At 42.6% G+C, this 22,824-nt stretch overlaps 1 long non-coding RNA gene across 4 annotated transcripts in view; it reads right to left on the bottom strand.

The window, feature by feature from the left end:
* LOC123595302 overlaps positions 1 to 22,824 on the bottom strand; it is a 546,512-nt gene that overhangs the window by 230,417 nt on the left and 293,271 nt on the right. For all 4 annotated transcript variants that reach the window (XR_006711122.1, XR_006711123.1, XR_006711121.1 and 1 more), the window contains one exon: positions 298 to 522. This is a non-coding gene — a long non-coding RNA (uncharacterized LOC123595302). The remainder of the gene's footprint in view (positions 1 to 297; positions 523 to 22,824) is intronic.

Below are 22,824 nucleotides of genomic sequence, written 5' to 3'. Positions count from 1 at the left end.
CTTTCCAATGAGATGCTGGTCTGAGGCTGCTGGCTGGGGAGTCGGGGAGTCAATGTGGGGGATTCTCTCGAGCTTGGCACTAGCCCTGCCCCAGGAGGGAGCCAACATGACCCCCCGGGCAGGTGACGCCATCTCTGTCCCACTGGAGGAACTCCAGATGGACAAAACAAATGTCCTTCTATTAACTATCCATTTGGATGATTGAGTTGCAACAAAGAGGTGGCTATGTGAGCAAGGCCAGACGTATCGATCAGGAACCCCACTTCTCGTGTGAAAGATCCCAGTGTTTGCACTTACCAGAACGTGTCTGAATGAGCACGTCGAGGATGAAGACATTCATCTTGGCTTCGGTCTTGCATATGTAAAATTGCTCTAGGAATGAATAGGCTGGGCTGTTTGTGTGCCAGGCCCTTCAAACGGGATGAAGACACAAAACATCATTGTTGGCTACACACAGGACGGGCCCAGCTTGCGAAACTTCCCAAAGACGAGGGGAAGAGAACTCTGCCGATGCCAGGATACCTGAAAAATAGCAAAAGGAAAAAGACTTAGCAGCAGTTTACGCGTATTCGGTTTGCGGTTAAGGACCAAGATTTGTGCAAGAGTCTTTTCCTTCAAATGGAAGTTTACCTCTTTAAACGGTCCCTCGGAAGAAGACTTCTCAATCAGCAGAGAATCTGCTGACAGGAACCATTTGCAATTTGGAGGCAACACCCTTCGCCAGAAATATTGAAGAAGTAAAAACCAAAGTAACAGTAACATATACACACACACATACACGCACACCCCGACCGCTGCTCGTTAAAAAATGAGAAACTTCAATGAAACGTAGATGACCCATTTATCCCATCAACAATCAAGCTTGGCAGGTTGCTAATTAGAACAACATAAAGCAGACTCTGTCTCATCCAACGTTTACATTTAAGAGTATGTTCAAGCTGCAGGGATTCGATTCTACAAAATGCACTGGCAAGTAGGTCTGTCTGAGCATGGCCTCTCCCATGCCCAATCTGAGGCAAATCTGGTTTGATTTATGAGGACTCTGAAGAGACCACATTCAGGGCCCGCCAAGTGTTTCCCTGTGTTGTATGTCGCACAGAACTTGCTGCTCTGGGGCGACCTCACTCACAATCCCGGGAGGCATTCTCCAATGTTGAGGTGGGTGACAGCAATTTGGCTGTTCTGTGTATGCTCCCTTTCTTTTCTCTTTTCCATCAGAAAAAGGAGAATCACTTTTTACTCAGAACTAAAATGTCTTTTTCTCTAAAGAAAATGTCTGTATCCCTTCCGCCTGTCCATAGCAATTATATCTCCTTAAAATTACACTTTTTCTGGCCTTTCTTTACTTCCAGAAATACCAAACACATAGACGTTAATATGAAATAAATAATCAAGACACAGAAACACATGCAAGTCATCTTCCTATGATTCATCTTATTCCAGGAGAAATTCTCCAACGAGATTCAGAGGCTCCTTTGTGAACATGGGTCTCCATTAGGAAAGGTTTACTTTTCCACCCTCTGACAAAACTTCCTAATTCAAAAACTGATCCCCTGGGATGAAGTTTCACGGGAGGTTTCGACAAGAATCAGTTTATGAAACACAGTTCAGGTGTTACAAGCTGTTGTTGCAACCAAGAGGCCAAGAAGCAAATAAGAGTGATTTCTCCACTGGGACAATGGGACGGATAAGACGATGTATGATAATTATGCAAACAGTGCACAGGGACTCAGCAACAGCCACACGACAGTGTTGTGTTTCTCGGCTCTTGGACACTTCGCCGCGTTCACACAGAGGAACTTCTATGTCAGAGAACCATTTCGCGCTGTAAGGAGAGGAGTTCTGTTTTAAAGAACCATATGTACGACAGGAGCCCTGCGTGAAGTGATAATATCTGTACGTAGCCACGGTCTTGAACTCATCTCTCCTTTCCTCTTGCAGCAGGGAGATGTGGGCAATGAACCATAGTCAACCCATTCTGTTCTTGGGAGCCTTTCAAGCCACCAAAAAAATAAGCTTCTTTGTCCCAAAGTAAACAAGTAATCCTATGCTCAGAAGAAAATTGCACACTGTTGCGCATCAACAAACTTAATAATCAGAGTCAGATTAAGAAACAAAACAAAACAAAAGAAAACACCTAAGGACACACAGGGGAAAAAGAATCTAAATGGTACATCTGGGAGCAGAGGACTACAAAGAAAGATGCAGATTCCATTCTGTGATGGGTTTGGGGGTCCCTGCGCCCTCAGGGAAGCTGTCTCCAAATCTGTCTCTGACAATATGCCTAGAATTTCATGCCCAGGTGTCCATGCATGGGGATCGGAGTCTTTCACTGCACTGTTCTCTCGGAGGTAGTTCTGCCACTTTTGCGACACAGTGGCTTTGACAGAAGCAGTAGAAAATGTGAGTGTCCTCCGTGTAGAAGTTTAAAGGCTGTTGTGCAAACAACAGATTCCTGGTGGCTCTCAGGCGGTGGGTCCTGTTCAGGAGATCTTTGTCTACAAATCTGGTACTGGGAGACCTGAGGCTGGGGACAACCAGAGGCAGCCACCGTCAAAGAGATCATGGAGTGGCCGAGAGAAGCCAGCTTCTTGATGACATCCTGGCCACCGGGAGAATGTACGGAACCAGAGTTCCGAGATCAGACACGGCAAAGCTCATGACTTTCTCTATGCCTTGAAGAGGTGTTTCTACTTCTTCTTCTTCTTCTTTGTTTTAATGTTCACTTATTTCTGAGTCAGAGAGAGACAGAGCACGAGTGGGGGAGGGGCAGAGAGAGAGGGAGACACAGAATCTGAAGCAGGCTCCAGGCTCTGAGCTGTCAGCACAGAGCCCGACACGGGGCTCAAACTCACAGACCGTGAGACCATGACCTGAGCTGAAGTCGGACGCTTAACTGACTGAGCCACCCAGGCGCCCCACAATCCTTTGGGTTTTTAATAAACAAGCAAATGTTCTACAGTGTTTCTGGGTTTCCTGCACATGCATGCTTTTCAAGGAAGTATGATGCCTCTAGCTTTGCTCTTTTTGAAGATTGCTGAGGCTATTTGTATTTGTTGCAGTTTTGTTTTAGGGTTTTTCTCTCTGTAAAGTAAATACCATTGGAATTTTGGTAGAAATTCCATTGAATCTATAGATTGCTTTTGAACTATGAACAGTTTAGCAGGATTAACATTCCAATTCAGGAACCTGGAATATCTTTCCATTTATTTATGTGTGCAATGTCTTTCATTAATATCTCACAGTTTTCCGTGTTTGCTATTTACAATATGGGTTAAATTTATTTTTTGTAAATCTTTTTTAATACTTTTAAAAGTTTAATATTTTTTTTTAATGTTCATTTATTTTTGAGAGAGAGAGTATGTGAGCAGGGGAGGGACACAGAGAGAGGGAGACACAGAATCCAAAGCAGGCTCCAGGCTCTGAGCTGTCAGCACAGAGCCCAATGTGGGGCCAGGACCCATGAACCGTGAGATCATGACCTGAGCTGAAGTCGGTCGTTCAACCGACTGAGCCACCCAGGCGCCCCAAGGTGTTTCTACTTCTACATCCTGGCTACTTTGGGATGGAATCCTGATTTATCTTGCATGACAAACAGGAACATCTTTGTTTCCATTGAAAAAGACTCACCTAATATGTTAGATTCAAAAAGGAATTTACTTTGTTGGGGCATAGTTGGATTTTATTACCCTAATTAAGAATTTATTAGCTTTGTGAACTCCAATGCTTCAAGGTGGCATACTGAAGGCTTTTAAAAACTGGATTTTAAAATTCATAGTGAAGTCAGTTGGCCCAAGTAATTAAATGAGAGTGAAAAAATATTTTTGTTAATGCACAGTTAAATGCCTTTACCCAAAGCCTGACATGAAAAATAGTCTTTGGCAACATGCCCACGTCACTATAGCAGGAAGCTGAATGGGGCTGAGGGCAGTAGTCAGTACTCCCGCATTCACAAGAAGGACACATTCTTCAATTACTGACAGTAAAGACCCCAGACCCGGTGACAACTTCCCAATCATCCACCCCTAAGCCATAAAAAAGGAAACTGGAAATTCAAGGGAATTTGGTTACAACAGCAAATGTTTGCTTATAATGGGTCATCAACCTAACAGACAGCTCATGGCATCAGGTAGAGAGCAAAGTACTTCTGATATTTCATCTTATGTGAGGGTGATCCCCCAAAATCCAGGGGTTGAGGGATGACAGACACATTCCTTCTTAGCTGCATGCTTGCTGACTTTCAGAACTTGACTTCTTTTCCTACCATTTGAGCATGGCCACGTGTTTTGAAAAGCTCTTGGGAGCCTTGCCTATGTCCCTGAGAGTTTGAGGGTCTACCATGAATACGGCGAGTGGTGCCTGCTGATGAACTGGAAAATTCTGAGGGCCGGAGAAGTCTGGGGTAGCCAACATCAAAGAGAGACTGCCCGAGTAGAGTTGGTGAGAAGAATATGTTTTTCCTTGCGTTACCTGGACAACCAGAAAGGGCACCAGGCTTTGTTCTGCTTGAATATGTTCAAGTGATACAAACCCAGAGAGCTCCAGCAGTAGGAGACTGTTGGAGGGGAGGGCACTTGGGAAGGGAGCTTGAAAGGTCAATGGGAGGCAAGCCTTGCTTGTACCAGGTGGCTGTGCAGGGCTGAGGATCCCATGGGTCCCTCCAAGAACTCCGGTGCAAGTCTGGAGCAGACCAGAATTCCACACTCAAACACCTGCCACAAAGTCAACTCGGACCCTCAGCCAACAAAAGCAAAGAGAACCCTGAAAGAGCAAGCCTAGTTCAGTGGGCCAGTTTCTCCACCTTCTTTAAATTCTTTTCTTCCCTGCCCTAAATCTGTAAGAGGTGAAGGGGGAAAGAAGAAGACAGAGGGAAGAGTCAAACTACATACCTTCTCTTCTGGATGTCCCCGAGCTACAGACTGGGCAAAGAAGAGAAGCCTAGTATTGGTCCCAAATTTGAAACTGGTTGAGACTCTTTTCAATCCAGAAAATGGGACTTGATTACAAAAATGAGACTTTTTCTCATAATTGGAAATGTCTGGAAAGCAACAGGACAGGGTCAAGTGTGTGTGTGTGTGTGTGTGTGTGTGTGTGTGTGTGTGTGTGTGTGTTTCAAGTTTATTTTTGAGAGACAGAGCGATCAGGGGACAGACAGAGAGAAAGAGACAGAATACCAAGCAGGCTCTGCACTACCAGTGCAGAGCCTGATGTGGGGTTCAATCTTGAGATTGAGATCATGAGAACCTTGAGATCATGACCTGAGCCAAAATCAAGAGTCAGACACTTAGCTGACTGAGCCACCCAGGCGCCCCTGGTCAAAATGTGTTTAAGGGTAAGGACAAAGACCCTACAATGTACCATGCTGAGGGAAATATTAAGGGAAAAAAAAAAGCTTTTTGCTCTGCATTGCTCACTTAGTTCAGAATTGTATGACTCACTCATTCTGTTTTCATCCTAGCCGACCCACGGACATACCTCTTCTCTCTGGTGTCTCCATGAGGCCAACTTGTCCAAGCAGCTGGCTTTCCCACTGCACCTTATCTTCTATGCAATCAAGCAAAAAACATTTTTGTTTTCTCGTTCTTGCCCTCCAAGAAGACTTTTGAAACATTTTTTCCTAATAAACGCCCATGAGATTTTTCGTATAGGTATAGTTATGTCTGTTTATGTACTGTATCACATCTTGCTTTATCCATGTGTATAGCAAGATTGTTTAAGAATGCCTGTCTCATAATTCGCCTACTCACATTTCAGGTAAAATACAGAAGTGAGTCTGGAGTCAGTGGTTTTCCCTTTCGTATATGAAGGAGCCACAGGGTTGCAGAGTTGTTCCCATGAACACCCAAAGGGGTGAGGATCAACCCCAAGGGCAGGTGCCATTTTATGCATCATGGAGAAGGGGAACCACCCATACAGTACTTTACGTGAATACGACGGAATGGCCCTTCCAACTGAAATTGAACAGCTCTGTTTTTATAGGTCTCTCCATTAGGGTTTTATGCAATATGCCAGTTTATAAAAATGCTTCAGGGTTTAAAATAAAAGTAAAAAAAAAAGTCCTGTTCTCAATGAGCCAGAATGTCCCCTATACTTTCGGATTCTGGCTCTGTGGTTAATAAGCTCATAGCGCATATTGGAATTTTAACAGAGAGGCAAGTATATAGTCAGGAAGACTCAAAGATGTTTGTGGGATTTCATCAGACAAGGAAAACGTACTTTTTATGGAGACTGTTCTGTCTGCCCCTCAAATCACTCCCATACGGCAGTTTGCTGATAAGTCCTACTCCATTAGTCCATGGGGGAGTCCTGCCAGTGATGTATATTTACAGCTTTCTTTTTTTAGGAAAAAAAAAAGAAACCTATAGCATAGCATGTAACTTTTTTGGGTTGTATTCCATTTTCTTCAGTGCAATATAAGGTGGTTCACTTAAGTTAAAATACGAGAGATCTCTAAAACCTGACTATGATATATTTGGGCTTTGTTTCATGGTGAGAATACTTTCAGACAAGAGGTCAATACCATGTCAACTTTTACTGCTCTTCTAGTTTGCACCATCTGCAGCATGATGATGCAACCAATTACACCCTTCAGTTTGACACAAAACCAATAGAACTGTACCCAGAGGTATACAGTTTGAGTCCAAACCAAATTCTTGCTGTATTGTGAAAATAAAGTGGCAAAAATTCACTTGTTAATGAATGAAATGTTATGGACAGAGAGAACAGTGACTAACTGGGTTTAAGGGTGCTTCCCACAAGGTCAGGTGACTTTTGGGCTGGATGTTATAGGGTCTTGCCAAGAAGAGAATGGAGTAAGATTCCAGATACAGGAAATAACTTAATTAACTTGTCTCAGGAGTCTTCTAGTGTTTGGGATTTCCATCTCCTTCTTGGCTTCCTCAGGCGGAGGTGATAGGAGACAAAACATGAAGATGGGGGGATGGGGGAGTCCTGCTGGAGACAAGAGACTGAGACAGGCTCTTCTCAGTTTTCCAGACTTCTCGCACAATGCCAACATGGTTGACATTTACCCTGCATATGATGGCACGTCCCTGAAAGACTTAAGCAGGGGGAGAGGTGTTGTTCTACCTTCGGTTGGCAAGTCCGGAGTTGTACACAAGGCAGAATACAGGGATAGCAGAGAAGTCATGCAGTATGAGTGCATCGAGGCGAGGTCTGGTTATTCTTAGATTCTGGAGTCAATACTATGTGGAAGCTCTGAGTCTACCACTATTTCTATAGAGAATAAAACGATTCAGTTTTGCTTATAATAAAGTCATTTGAAATTATGTAGATATGAGCAACACAATACAGTAAAACCTCGGTTTGTGAGCATAATTCATTCAGGAAACATGCTTGGAATCCAAAGTACTTAAATATCAAAGCGAATTGCAAGAACCATTGGCTGTGTTGTGATCATATGATGTTTAGCATCACGTACTACTCGTATTATAAGGCATCGCTGTTTATCAAGTTCAAATTTATTAGAAATGTTTGCTCGTCCCCAAATGTCCATCGATGGATGAATGGATAAAGAACATGTGGTATATATATACAATGGAGTATTACTCTGCAATCAAAAAGAATGAAATCTTGCCATTTGCAACTACGTGGATGGAACTGGAGGGTATTGTGCTAAGTGACATGAGTCAGTCAGAGAAAGACCAAAATCGTATGACTGCACTCACATGAAGAGTTTAAGAGACAAAACAGATGAACATAAGGGAAGGGAAACAAAAATAATACAAAAACAGGGAGGGGGACAAAACAGAAGAGACTCATAAATATGGAGAACCAACTGAGGGTTACCGGAGGGGTTGTGGGAGTGGGGATGGGCTAAATGGGTAAGGAGCATTAAGGAATCTACTCCTGAAATCATTGTCTCACTATATGCTAACTAATTTGGATGTAAATTTTAACAAACAAAAAAGAAAAGAAAAGAAAAGAAAAGAAAAGAAAAGAAAAGAAAAGTGTGCTCGTCTTGCAGAACACTTGCAAAACAAGTTACTTGCAATCCAAGGTTTTACTGTATTTGGTTTTAGGGGCTGCTTTGTGCATAGATACGTGCATATAGATACAGGTGTAGACCAACTGATCAGAGACAGAAAAAGAGTATCTATGAATCTATACTTATATTTTAACAACAACTTATTTTATGCTATTTTAATTAATGATCTGTCTTAGAAACTTTGAATTCTGAATTAACTTATAGAATTTAAACCCCAAACAAGAGTGAAATATTAAATGCAGAATAACTTCACGCAGGGTCCTAAAGATGTTCCATAATTACAGAATTATAACAAAAAACCCAGCAACTTACATATCTAAGGCGAGACAACTACATGTGTATTCTGTACTCAGTGCAGCACTAGACTGAATCTTGATGAATACCACGACACAATTAACTAATGAAGAACGAGTTTCTCTGGTTTTGGTGACTGAGACAGAGAGAGGGGCTTTTGCTCCACACATGGCCTGCTCTTGTTAGCCAATGCACAGTCTTCTCCCCTCTTTTTTAAAAATTTTTTTTTCTTTTTTTAATGTTTATTATTGAGAGAGAGCACGAGTGGGAGAGGAGCAGAGAGAGAGGGAGACACAGAATTGGAAGCTGGCTCCAGGCTCTGAGCTGTCAGCACAGAGCCCAACTCGGGGCTTGAACTCATGAGCTGCAAGATCATGACCTAAGCTGAAGTCGGACGTGTAACTGAGCCACCCAGGTGCCCCTCCCCTCTTTCGATTTTAAGAAACCTAGTCTATGGATGAGCACTGCATACCCATGTTACTAACCAGTAACTGCCTGGAATACATTGTGTTGGGCGTACACATCTTAGCATTTCCACACATCTAATCCCAACTTGAGCATTATACTGAGCGTTTGTGAGACCTCTGTCAGTAACCGTGCATTTATATTTTCACAGACAAGATCATGCTCACACATGTGTGCATTGTGACAATGTGTGCATGACGGCAGGCCTGCTGGTGGGGTGGAGAGGGAAAGCCTCCAGGGTAAGAAGTTGTATCAACTCCACTGCCTACATGACTGATCAAATACCACCAACCTCTCATCTTTAGAATGATCCCTCTTTACAAAAAAAAGAGATGTTTGTTTCCTTGTGACATCTAGCAAACTAAAAGTCGTGATTCTTCCAACAGAAAAAATAATTTTGAGCTATTAAGATCAAATTAATTTTTGAAGTGGTTCGTCCTTAAGAAAATTTAATCCAGGAGAACACACCCAAGTGTACTGAAAAGGAGACTGGTAATTTACTTAGAAGAATGACTTTTTCCTGCATGGGAAGGGTCACAGCAGGATCACTTGAAATAGAGAACTCACCTAGTGTGCACATATATGGAAGAAGTCCTGACTCGTGATATGGGAATCAGGCACTGCATTATCAAGTGAATAATGTACACATAAACGCAAAGGCTCCTTTACGTTTAAACTCTGACAGCCTCCAGCATTTTCCCTCCTTAGTGTTTGTCCACAGTGACTGAGAGATGGGATTACAAGATGCTGCCCACAGCTGCTTATGACCTTCTGATAGGCACTTTGAAATAGGATCTATTTCAAAGATACCCATCTAGGGGCGCCTGGGTGGTTCAGTAGGTTAGGTATCTGACTCTTGATTTTGGCTCGGGTCATGATCTCATGGTTGTTGTAAGATCGAACCCCACATTGGCTCCGTGTTGACCATGAAGCCTGCTTGGGATTCTCTCCCTCTCCCTCTCTGCCCACCCCCCATTCCTGTGCTTTTGCTTGCTCTCTCTCTCAAAATAAATAAACAAACTTAAAAACGAAACAAAGATACCCCATCTAGGTTGAATACACAGTTTGAAGAGACAGTTTGTAGGGTGGAACCAGTTCCAAATGTGAAGTCTTTTCTGCACATCTCTTTCACAAGAGGTTTTTGGCTAGTGTCTCTGTACATGACTTCATGCACCACAGATGCCTGTGCAATCACTGTTAAGTGGAAGGGACAAAGCTCTAGAGATGATTAAGGCAGGAATGTACACTCATCATATGGAACTGGATGTTATTCTTTGATGAGCATACAGACATAACATTTTATGTAAAGAGATGCCAAGGATGATCTAATTTGAGTTGGACTTGGCTGATATTCCATGTGTATACTACATGTAATACGTAGCTCATGGTTTGGAGAAAAATCAAATTTAAAAACTTATCTGGTGTCCATTGGTTTGTGGAAAAACAGGCAGCAACGAAGGCCATAGCACTGTTGTTATGAAAACAGCAGAGGGTTGGGTTTGGCTGAGGGAATCCAGAAGAGTGTCCACAGCTCACTAATGCCAGGGAGCAGCCTTCCAGAGTGAGGGGGTGGGGGGCAGAGAGGGTACTGTTTGTGGTTCTGCTTCATTTGTGCTGGTTTCTTTAAACAACAGGTTAAGTTTAGCACATCTATATTCAAACTTCCATCTTAAAGAGGTCCTGCCATGTGACTTCTGCCCCTGGACTGACATTTTCTGATCATAATTAGCAGGTTATCTTTCTTTAAATAGATACGAATCGGGGGTCTTAGTTTAGGGGTGGCTTATAAACAACAGGGCACTTGCATCACTGGTTCTGGAGGCTGTAAGTCTGAGATAAGGAAGCCACCATGCTGGTGTCTGGGTGGGGGCCGTGTTCCCACTGTGTCCTCAAGATGGTGGAAGGGAACAGAGGTCTCTGGAGTCTCCTTTAGAATGGCACTGATCTCATTCACGGGGGCTTCTCCTTCATGACCCGATCACCTCCCAGAGACCCCACCCCCAAATACCACCATCTTGAGGGTTAGGTTTCAACATACGAATTTGGGGGAGGGTGGCATAAATATTCAGTCCATAACACCTGGTGTCTAACAAACTTTAAAAGTAGAATCATTGATGACCAATAGTCTGCTTTTTTCTCATTCAGGTAAAATTGCTTTTAATACACAAACAGTCCTTTAAAATGACTCTTTAGGGGCACCTGACTGGCTCAGTCGGTTAAGCACCCAACTCTTGGTTTCAGCTCAGGTCATGACCTCACAGTTTGTGACTTTGAGCCCCACATCGGCCTCTGTGCTGACAATGCGGAACCTGGTTGGGATTCTTTCTCCCTCTCTCTCTGCCCCTGCCCCGCTAGCGTTCTGCCTCTAAAAATAAATAATCTTTTTAAAAACAAAATAACTTTTGAGAAGTTTGTGTCTCTATCATGTTTCATGGTAGATGACAGATAAGATAGATAAGATGACAGATTATATAACAGATTATAGAGAGAGGGGGAGAGAGAGACAGAGATGGACACAGAGAGAAAGGGAGAGGAGGAGAAGAGAGGGAAGGAGGGAAAACGGAAGGATACTATGGACATCAGACTGCCCCATGGTGGTAATCTTTGTTTCTGGACGAGCAATCATGCCCAGAGGTCCCCCGGGGTCCTACAAAACACAAGTGGAGAAGGTCCCTGGGAACGTACCTGGGGTGAGCACTGTACCCCTGAAGGGAGGTGCTGTCTGGGAAGAGTGAATGAAACCTGCAAGGAACTGCTTGCCACACAGCTCCTGGGGAAGGTCAGGGGACATGTGGCTGCCTGAAGGAAGGGCTGCACACAGAAGATGTGGACATGGACATTTCTGGGTTTCTGGAACGTCTTTTTCCTGTAGACAGTAGTGGTCGCATAAAGGTTGCAGGTTGCATGTTGAAGATCATTTCTTTTTTTAAATATTTTTTGGTAGGCTCCTAGCCCAACGTGGGGCTCGAACTCATGATCCCGAGATCAAGAGTCACATGACCTCCCGTGTGACCCAGCCAGGTGCCCCGTTATGTCATTTTTAAGACAATGAAAAGAACATAAAAATCACAGGTCTGTCTTTCAAATTTAGTATTCTAACAGAAATACAAACATACAGTGTCCATTCTAGGCTCTACCAACAATCAGGACTGACACAACTTTGGCGATGTCAGAAAATATGAAGATCGCTATTTTCCCAAAGTTCAAAATTTATTATTAGGTGCTAAGCACAATAAAGTCAGTCAGAGAAAGACAAATACCATGTGATTTCACTTATATGTGGAATTTAAGAAACAAAAGAAATGAACAAAGAGACATACAAACCAAGAAACAGACTCTTAACTATAGAGAACATACTCATGGTTCCCAGAGGAGAAATAGGTGATGGGGATTAAAGAGGGCACCTGTGATGAGCTCTGAATAATACATAGAATTGCTGATTCATTATGCTGTTTATCTGAAACTAATATAATACTGTATGTTAATTCTACTGGACTTAAAATCAAATAAGTAAAAAATAAAATATGCGGCAAACAAAAATATTAGTTTTTTTTCAGTTTTTTATTAAGGTTCTGTCTGCAGTTGATGCCAGGTACTATACATTAGTCAAGAGATCATGAAACATGTGTAGAAAGGATGAAATTAATAAGAAAGAGAGTAATGATATTACTCCATCTGTATTTTCTTTAATTTTTTTTTTCAACGTTTATTTTTGGGACAGAGAGAGACAGAGCATGAACAGGGGAGGGGCAGAGAGAGAGGGAGACACAGAATCGGAAACAGGCTCCAGGCTCTGAGCCATCAGCCCAGAGCCTGATGTGGGGTTCGAACTCACGGACCGCGAGATCGTGACCTGGCTGAAGTCGGACGCTTAACCGACTGCGCCACCCAGGCGCCCCTCCATCTGTATTTTCAAAAGACTGTCACGATATAAAATTAGCTTATATATTTATATGCATTTATCATAAAATCTCAACATCTGTTCTCCACTGAAAATCAGAAACAAAATTGCAGTGTTGCTGTTGGAAGCCCTTGCCTATAGATCGTCAAGAAATTGAGAGATACCCATTTGTCTTGTAAGAGACAAATAATTCCGCCTTGTGGCAAAGAAATACAGAAAATGGCTTTAGTCTGGGGATTCTATAAACATTGTTGAAAATTATTGTCGGAGCCCACATTTTCTACTTGTAATAAATAGGTTGTAAAACTAATACCTTAATTATGGTTTCTGGATCATTCAATCAATCAATAGGGTCTTGGCATTTAGTTTGACATTTCCTTAAGTGGGTTGGCTGGCCCTATGGAGCACTGTTGAAATGCCTCAGTGGACTGAGTTCCCTCAGGTGCTAATTTCAGGGCTGGACTGTTTCTGTGTTTCAGTAACATGCAGAGGAGTTCTACACACACAGTCCACGGGCACACACCTACTTCCTACACACTATCTAGTGGGGTTTTGTTTGCTTTTTAGTGGTAGCAGATGAGCCTATAGTCAAGCGTCTTGAGGGTCAATGTCTAAAATTTCACTATTTGTATAAACTCCTGAGATTTTTCTCAAACTGTGTCGGCAGTAAGACAGAGTACTGCGGGCACCAAACGATAAAAGGAATAAGGTCTTCTGGTTTCGCAGCCCGGAGAGAAGAACTGTATCATATAGATTATTCAACATCAGTATTACAAACACATTTTAACACTACCTGTCAATTCTCCATGGGTTAGAAAAATGTATGGTGATGGTCTTATTTGGACTTTTTTCCCCCCCTCCTGAGGAGATCCTGAAATAAAGATGTGAGGGCAAGTTGTTCACCCAGGACAAGAGAATCTTGGCAAAGGGGCAGGACAGAAAAGGAGTACCGCAAATCATCAGTGTGCTGGTGAGTGGGAGTGCCTTCCAGCAGCCGGAGAAGACCCTCGGTGTGCAGACGTAGGGATTGTGAGGTCTGAAGCCGTGCCCATGGCTTCTGAGATGGTTGCAGAGAATATACAGGGGAGTCTCAGGGTACGCTTCACAGACACATTCAACTATCATACAGCATTTACGAGACGGCTGACACTGTGCTGGGTGTGGGACACAAGAGCAAACAGACAAATGCACTCTTTTCCTCTCTTCCTCCTGGAAACTTTCTAGGGCTCCAGATGAAAAATACTCTTCTTCTGTCCAGTGCTTTCCCACCAACCAAACTGAGGACACTCGATTTTCTGTACCCCACAGCATTTCTGTTGCATAATTAAATGCGTAGGTAGCACGTCTCACTTATTCAACACTCAAAAATGTTTCTGAGGGGCGCCTGGGTGGCTCTGTTGGTTGAGTGTCCAACGTCCAACTCTTGGCTTCAGCTCAGGTCATGATATCACGGTTCGTGCGATTGAGCCCACATCAGGCTCTGCGCTGACAGTGCGGAACCTGTTTGGGATTCTCTCTCTCTTCTCTCTCTGCCTCTCCCCTTCACTCTCTCTCTCAAAATTAATAAACAAACAAAAATTTTTTTTTTGAAATAACGAATGAGATGTTCACTGTGTTCCTTTTCTATGACGGCTGTAACTCATTACCAGAAATGTAGTGCTAGAAAAACAACACAGCTATTTTACGTCACAGTCCTGAAGGCCAGAAGGTCAACACAGCTGTCATGGGCTAAAGTCACGGTGTCGGCAGCGTGGTGTTCCCTCTGGAGGCTCTGGAGGAGGATCCGTTTGCTCGTGATGCCAGCTTTCAGAGCCAGCCTGCATTCCCTGGCACACGGACCCCCTTCCTCCACCGTCAAAGCCAGCAATATTGCACGTCCCTGACCATTCTTCCTGTGTGACCGCAGTTCTACTGCGGTGCAGAGACAGCAAGGAGAGATGTGGTAATTCATGAATCTCAGGTGTTGTGCAGTTCTACAGAGTCCATGATTCTGTTCTTTGGGCAAAGGACTGCCATGGACAGCACATCGTGCTTCTCTTCTTGGAGGAACGGGAGACAATCACCACCACGGCTTCTGAGTTCTCATCCATCCGACACTTTGATTTTCTCTTCTCTTATATAGTGAAAGAGGAGGGGTGCCTGGGTGGCTCAGCCGGTTAAGCATCTGACTTCGGCTCAGGTCATGAACTCACAGTCTGTGAGTTTGCGCTCCGCGTCAGGCTCTGTGCTGAACACTCAGATCCTGGACCCTGCTTTGGATTGTGTCTCCCTCTCTCTCTGCCCCTTCCCTGCTCACACTCTGTCCCTCTCTCTGTCCCTCTCTCTGTCTCTCTCTCTCAAAAATAAACATTAAAAAAATTTACATGGTGAAAGAGGAACAGGCAAAATAATTGCTTATTTGTAGCTAATAATTCTGTATGTAACGTTCACGTATTCATTCAGATTCACCCCAGTATGGCATCACGCTATTTCATGGTTGAGAGGCGACAGCGGGGTCAGAGCAGATACAAGACGGCTTGATTATGACACTTGGTAAGGGAGGGGTAATGCTCTCGTGTGTTCTCGTGATTCCCTCTCAGGGAAGAAGGGATGGACAGAACAGAGTGAAGTATATGAAAACCCTCCAGATTCTGCAGGGTCACCATACCTCTCTGACTCTGCCCACCACAAACAGTGAAGAAGGTATCACTAATGACACGTTCTTACCAATGTGCCTACATGCTCTTGCTAGCATTCAAAAGGACGATGGACACACGGTTCATGATTACATACACGCACCATTACACGAAGGCATGACATTTAACTTAATAGTTTTCATTCTGTATTGACTGATAATACTATGCTATCAAAAAATTAAATGAAATATGTTGCAGACACAATATTAAATGTCAAGTAATGTTATTGCTTAAGTTTTTTTTAATTTATTTATTTTTGAGAGACAGAGAGACAAATCGTGAGTGGGGGAGGAGCAGAGACAGAGGGAGACACAGAATCCAAAGCAGGCTCTGAGCTGTCAGCACGGAGCCCAACACGGGGCTCAAACTCACAGACCGCGAGATCACAACCTGAGCTGATCGACTCAGATGCCCAATCGCCTGAGCCACCCAGGTGCCCCTCAAGTAATGTTATTTTAACACAAAATATGCATTAGAATAAAAATGTTGGATATTAAATATTTTATAAGTGGAACTATAAATTATAATGATAGGAAAGCTAACAATGGGTATTCTAAAATAAACATTTAATCCAAAAGGGCATCAACTACAACTACTCCCATTTATTCAATATGCCTCCCATGTGTATTCAAAATGACTTCATGTGTATTATTTACTACTTCTATGTCAGAACTCTTCAAGTTAGCTGCCCATCGTATGGACGCAAGAGCGGAGGCAGGGAAGTCTAGAAGATTGCTAATGGTCACAGAGTAACCAACCCCTCCAACTGTATTTAAAAGGACCTAATGAGTCTGAATCAGCTAATTATATTTTAATAGAAGCTAATGATGGCAAAGGACTATGAATCATAATAGGGATTCTTTTTTTTAATAGACTTGGTTTTTAGAGCTGTATTAAATAAACTGCAAAACTCAGCAACAGACACACAGAGTTCTCAAATACTTCCTGTCACACACCCACAACCTCCCTCTTTATCAACATCCTTCACTAGAGGGATGTATTTGTACGATCGATAGGTTGCAATCAATAACCTCTCGCTGACACATCCTAATCATCCGGAGTCCACACACGTTTCACTGGGGTTCATTATTGGCATTGTGCGTGACATGGGGCTTGGTGGATGTATAATGGTATGTGTCCAGCACTGAAGTACCATGCAGAGACTTCTGGGGAAGACGGTACAGTCAGAGGACCCTAGGCAACCCTTGTCCCACAGGTACATCTAGATGACACCCACATCATTGTGAATAAGCCGGAAAATGTCCCGAACTGGCAGGACAGACTTTCCACCGCTCATCCCAGATGAGAAGCCACATCGAAAATGGTAGCAAGGGAGGAGACATGGTCTGGAACTGAACCAAACAGAGAGACTGACGACAGGAGGGAGGGTCACCGCAAGCACAGGGAAGGGAGAGCGGGGAGGAGCAGATCCCACAGCAGGCACTCCAGGCACAGAGGACCCCACACCGGGAGGGTGATGACCCCTAACAGTTGGCTTTGAAAACCAGAGATGATTAACTCCGTAAGTTTTTACAATTAGTAGGACTTAACACCTGGAACTTTAAAAATTAGCGGGCTCCATTCAGGGAGAGCCTGAGGACCGCAGGAAATCGAGTGCCCATCCTTAAAAAGCCTAACACACAACCCTGCTGAGATCCAGCACAGAAGCCGCAGTTTGAAAAACGCCTGGGGTACACTGGAGGAGATTTATTCACTAATCTCACAGCGCATGCTGGAGGAGCAGGTATCTTTAAGAGACTTCTCCAGGAGCACAAGACCTGGCGGGCACCATTTCCCTCGCCCGCCCACCAGCCTAGATACACCAACACAAGCACGAGCCAGCGCAAATAATCTCCACCTCGCCTGCGAGTAACAAGCCCCGGCACGAGGCTGTCCTGAGCACCTGCACCATCTAACCCACCGTCAGCAGGAATCCATCCAAAGCGCCTCCAGGGCCCTCCTGCAGAGGACCAGGCGTTGTCATGAGCCGTGCCAAAATCATGGCAGTGTGCAACCTGCCCCCAAAGGCACCAGCACCACTCCAAAGTGACTCCTGCCCCAGGGAGAGGGAAAGATAACCGCGCGCGCGCGCGCACACACACACACACACACACACACACACACACACACACACACCAGTCCTACTGCAGCAGTGACAGTGAGCTGAGGGACTGAGGACAGATATCTGGTCTGATTGTGGGTTTGCCCACCAATAAAAGCTTCTCAGGGGACAACACATGCAGAGGGCCCTGTAGTTCAGTACTAAACAGCTCTAACAAACTCTTGGTCTGACCAAACTCAAGTCCTAGGCTCCCCTAGACAGGCCCACTAACAACAAAAGGACTAACCCCCACCCACAACAGGCAAAGGGAGGCACTGCAGATGACTGGACTGAAGGCAAACACAATTCAAGCACAATAGTAGGGCCCATGCAACACACATAGGAGACACCCTTGGAGGACCAGGTTCTGATCTGCAGGGGACACTTCACTGCAGGGCACTAACAACCTCTTTTTCGTAAGTCTCTGGCTTTCAAGAGCAGGACACATAGCTGACTTCCCTAACACAGCAAAGACACACAGAGTTAGACAAAATGAGGACAGAGAGGAATATGTCCCCAATGAAAGAACAAGGCAAAAGCACAGCATGAGAGCTAAATGAAACAGGGATAAGCAATACGACTGACACAGAATTTAGAATCAGGGTCATAGAGATACAAGACTTGAGAAAACAATGGAGGATCAGTAGGACCCTCAACAAGGAAACAGAAAATATAACAATGAATCAGAGACAAAGAAATCAAAAATTGAAATTAAAAACACACAGAAGGAATAAAAAAGACAAAGAATGAATCAGCAGCCTGGAGGACAGAGTGATGGAAATCAAGCATGCTGAGCAGGAGAAATGAGTAAGGTTATAAAAATGGAAAGAGACTTAGGGAACTTAGCAAAAACACCATCAAGCAAGCATGATAACATTTGCATTATAGGGAAACCAGGAAAAGAAGAGAGAGAAAAGGCACAGAAAATTTAGTTAAAGAAATAATGGCTAAAAATTTCCCTAATCTGGGGAAGGAAATAGAAATCCAGATGCAGGAGGCACAGACAACACCTAACAAAATCAACCCAAGGAGGTCTACACCAAGACATATAGCAATTAACATGACAAAAAGTAGTGACAAAGAGAATTTTAGAAGCAATAAGAGAAAATAGTTACAGGAGAAACTCGATAAGGTGATCAGCTGATTTTTTTTTTCAGGAGAAACTTTATAGGTCAGAAGGGAGTGGCATGAGATATTCAAGGTACTAAAAGACAAAAATCTGCAGCCAAGAATACTCCACCCAGTCAGGCTGTCATTCAGAACAGAAGGAAAGACAGTTTCCCAGCATACAAACTTAGAGGTATTCACTAGAAAACCAGCCTTACAAGACGTGTTATAACGGGGGGATGCCTGGGTGCCTCAGTTGGTTGAGCATCCAACTTCTGCTCAGGTCACGATCTTGTGGTTCATGGGTTCGAGACCTACATCAGGCTCTGTGCTGACAGTTAATGGCCTGGACCCTGCTTTGGATTCTGGGTCTCCCTCTCTCTCTGCCCCTCCCGTGCTCATGCTGTCCCTCTCTCTCTCTCTCTCTCAGAAATAATAAAATTAAAAAAATTAAAACAAATAAGAAATGTTAAAAGGTATTCCCTGAGAGGAAAAGAAAGACCATAAGCAGTAAAATCAAGCGTATCTATAAAATCAGTCAAGAATTCACAAAATAAAGGATGTAAGGTATGGCATCATATATCTATAATGTGGGAGGGAAGGGAGTAAAAATTTAGTGCTTTTAGAAAGTGTACAAACTTAAACAGCCATCAACTTCATATAAACTGCCATGTACCTAAGATGCTATATATAAACCTAATAGTGATAACCACCTATCAAAAACCGGGAGTCAGATACGCAAAAAACAAAATGAAAGGAATCCAAGTATACTACTAAAGAAAGCAATCAAACCACAAGAGAAGACACCAAGAAAGGAAGAGAGAACTACAAAAACAACTGTATGACAAGTAACAAAATGGCAATGAGTACATGGCCATCAATAATTACTGTGAATGTGAATGGACTGAACACTCCAATCAAAAGAGACAGGGTTACAGAATGGACACAAAAAGCAAGGCCCATCTCCCTGATGCCTACAAGAGACTCACTTTAGACCCAAAGACACCTGCAGATGGAAAGTGAAGGGATGGGCAAGTGTTTATGATGCAAACGAATGTGAGAAGAAAGTCAGGGCTGCAATACCTATTTGGGACAAAATAAACTTTAAAACAAAGACTGCAATAAGCAACAAAGAAGGACACTATAAAATCACAAAGGGGACAATCCAACAAGATCTAACAGTTGTAATATTGATGCACCCAACATGAAAGCACCCAAATACAGACAGCAGCGAGTAATAAACACAATGGAAGTAATCAACAGTAATACAATATGAGTAAGGGATTTTAACACCAAACTTACATCAATGGATAGAGTCTTCAAACAGAAAATCAACAAGGCAAGAGCAGCTTTGAATGACACATTGGACCAGATAGATTTTTTTTAATATACATTTTTTAATGTTTATTTATTTTTGAGAGAGAGAGAGAGACGGAGGGCGAGCAGGGGAGGGGCAGAGAGAGGGACACACAGAATCCGAAGCAGGCTCCAGGCTCTGAGCTGTCAGCACAGAGCCCAAGGTGGGGCTCAAAATCACAAACTGTGACAGCATGACCTGAGCTGACGTTGGATGCTTAACCAACTGTGCCACCCAGGTGCCCCTTAAATATTTTTTAAAACGTTTATTTATTTATTTTGAGAGAGAGAGAAAAAGAAAGAAAGAATGAGTGGGGGGAGGGGCAGAGGGAGAGGAGAGAGAAATCCAAGCAGGCCCCACGCTCATGACCTGAGCTGAAATCAAGAGTTGGATATGTAACTGACTGAGCTACTCAGGTGCCCCTGGACCAGATGGACTAACAGATATATTCGGAACATTCCACACAAAAGCAGTGGATACACACTCTTTTCAAGTACACATGGGACATTCTCCAGAATAGATCACACGTGAAGCCAGAGAACAAGTCCCAACAAATTCAGGGTGAAACCACTAATACAATGGGATATATGCACCTTCATGTTCATAGCAGCATTATCTGTAACAGCCATGATATGGAAACAGCCCAAGTGTCCATCCACTGACGAATGGGTAAAGAAGATGTGGTGCGTATACACACACACATATACATGTATGTACATATACACACACATACATACACACAATGGACTCTTAGCCATAAACAATGTTAACAAAATACTTCCATTTGCAATAACATAGATGGATCAAAAGAGTATAATGCTTAGTGAAATAAGTCAGTCAGAGAAAGATAAGTATCATAGGATTTCACTCAGGTGGAATTTAAGAAACTACACCAACTAACAAAGAAAAAAGAAACAAATATAAAAATGGACTCTTAACTATAGAGAACAAGCTGATGGTTACCAGTTGGAAGGTGGGTGGGAGGAGGGGTGAAACAGGTGAAGGAGATTAAGAGTACACTTACTATGATGAGTACTGAGGAATGCACAGAATTTGTAAACCACTATATCGTACACCTTAAACTAATATAACACCATATGTTAATTATACTTGAACTTAAAAAAAAAATAACAAGAAAAATCAAAAAGAAAATAAAGTATCATGCAGAAGAGTATCACTGCTCTAAAATTCCTGGGCTCAGTCTATTCATACGTATTTCCTCCTGAATGTTCTCTCCTATAGTATTTTTTTAAACATTGTAAGATCACAGTTCCCTCAACTGTAAAATAAGGACTCAAACTAAATTATCCCTTTGCTTCCTGCAAAGTACTACGGATATATTTGCAAATGGAAAAAAAATGTATCTAATCTATAAAGTTTTTGAAAAGATATGGATACATTTTCTTTAATCTCACATAAATTATTCAGTAAAGATATGCATATGTTTTCTCTAATCTCCAATAAATTCTTTGATATTAGGTCTAGCACTGTGAAATCCACAGGATCTATCGTGCATGACGGCAGTAATCTGGAGTTCCAGTCCTAACTCATTTATAACAGTCCTAGACAGAAGCTGGACCCGCCCACAGAAAATGTGTCCAGCCAATTCAATCTAATTTAAATGATGGTACCTATTAAAGACACCATACTCCCGCAAGGTCTCAAATTATGTATCAATCTCAGGATGGATTTGACTAAAGACAGGATTGGTGAAAATAAATAATTTTATTCCAAGCATGGGGTTAATAACAAGGTTAGATGTAGCTGTGGCTAATTGCTTATACAGAGTCAACTCAACTAAAATTTACTGAGTGAGCTATGTATAAGGGAAATGGAAAAATACTAAAATGGGAGACTTTTAATAAAGTACAGCCAATGCACTCAGAGAACAAAGTCAACAAATATGTAATTTATTCAAGTATGTCAAACTTTAAATAAAACATGTTTAAGATTAATGGCTGTAACAAAGAATGCTTTCCTTTAGTGTGTAAATGGAACAGTTTGATTCAAAATTGTTGTGTGCTTCCAAATAACACGATTAATGTTCCCAGGTACATGACAAGGACTGAACTCACTAAAACTATGGGTGTAATCTCTAAATGGGTTGTGGACCATCACACGATGGTAGGCAGAAAACCTCTCTCCTCTTTCTGTCCTGTGGTTGTACAGTGTCTGAATTCCCTTCCACTGATCTTGTCTTTAAGGCACATCAATGGCATTTTGAAGGGGATTAACTCATTAGAACACTGTTAATCATCCAAACCAGTTGTTTTTTCTATTACCCAAAGAAAATAATTAAAGAAAATGATATCTGTAAGAATAATGGTGGCCACCCTTGTTGATATACATACATACATACATACATACATAATTTCATTTTTAAAATTTAAATTCTGGTTAGTTAACATAGTGGTAAAATGGCTTGAGGTGTAGTATTTTAGTAATGCAGGTAGGTCATTTTGAATGAGCCATGGGATTGTAGGTAGAGGTCACAAATTGCTGTTTCTTAACTTTTCCACTATCACTTCCCTAAGGAGCCTTGCTGGGCATTATTTTCTCTACTAGCCATTCCCAAAGAGATTTTAAGCCCTCAGACATTCTGTATATTTACTTATGCATTGAATGCATACCTGTATTTTATGTATAGAAAGAGTGTGACTCTTTCATCCATAAGAACAAATTTCTACCCTGTTGGCAACGATACTGCTCCAGTTGAGAATGCATGGCAGGAGTGAACCATTTAGTAGCCAAGAAGAAAGCATACGATATATAGAACACTTGTCCAAACGTCTATAGCACTTGTGAATACTTACTATTAATATGAATTACCAAACCCCTGTAGGTCTACTTCTGGCTAAATATGCTATCGCATAACAGAAATACGACTTTTTATTTACTTGAATATTATATCTCTCC

The sequence above is a fragment of the Leopardus geoffroyi genome, chromosome X, assembly GCF_018350155.1.
Source record: "Leopardus geoffroyi isolate Oge1 chromosome X, O.geoffroyi_Oge1_pat1.0, whole genome shotgun sequence".
Lineage (NCBI taxonomy): Eukaryota > Metazoa > Chordata > Mammalia > Carnivora > Felidae > Leopardus > Leopardus geoffroyi.
Note: the sequence above shows the minus strand (reverse complement) of the source record. Positions and strands in the feature narration are given on the sequence as shown.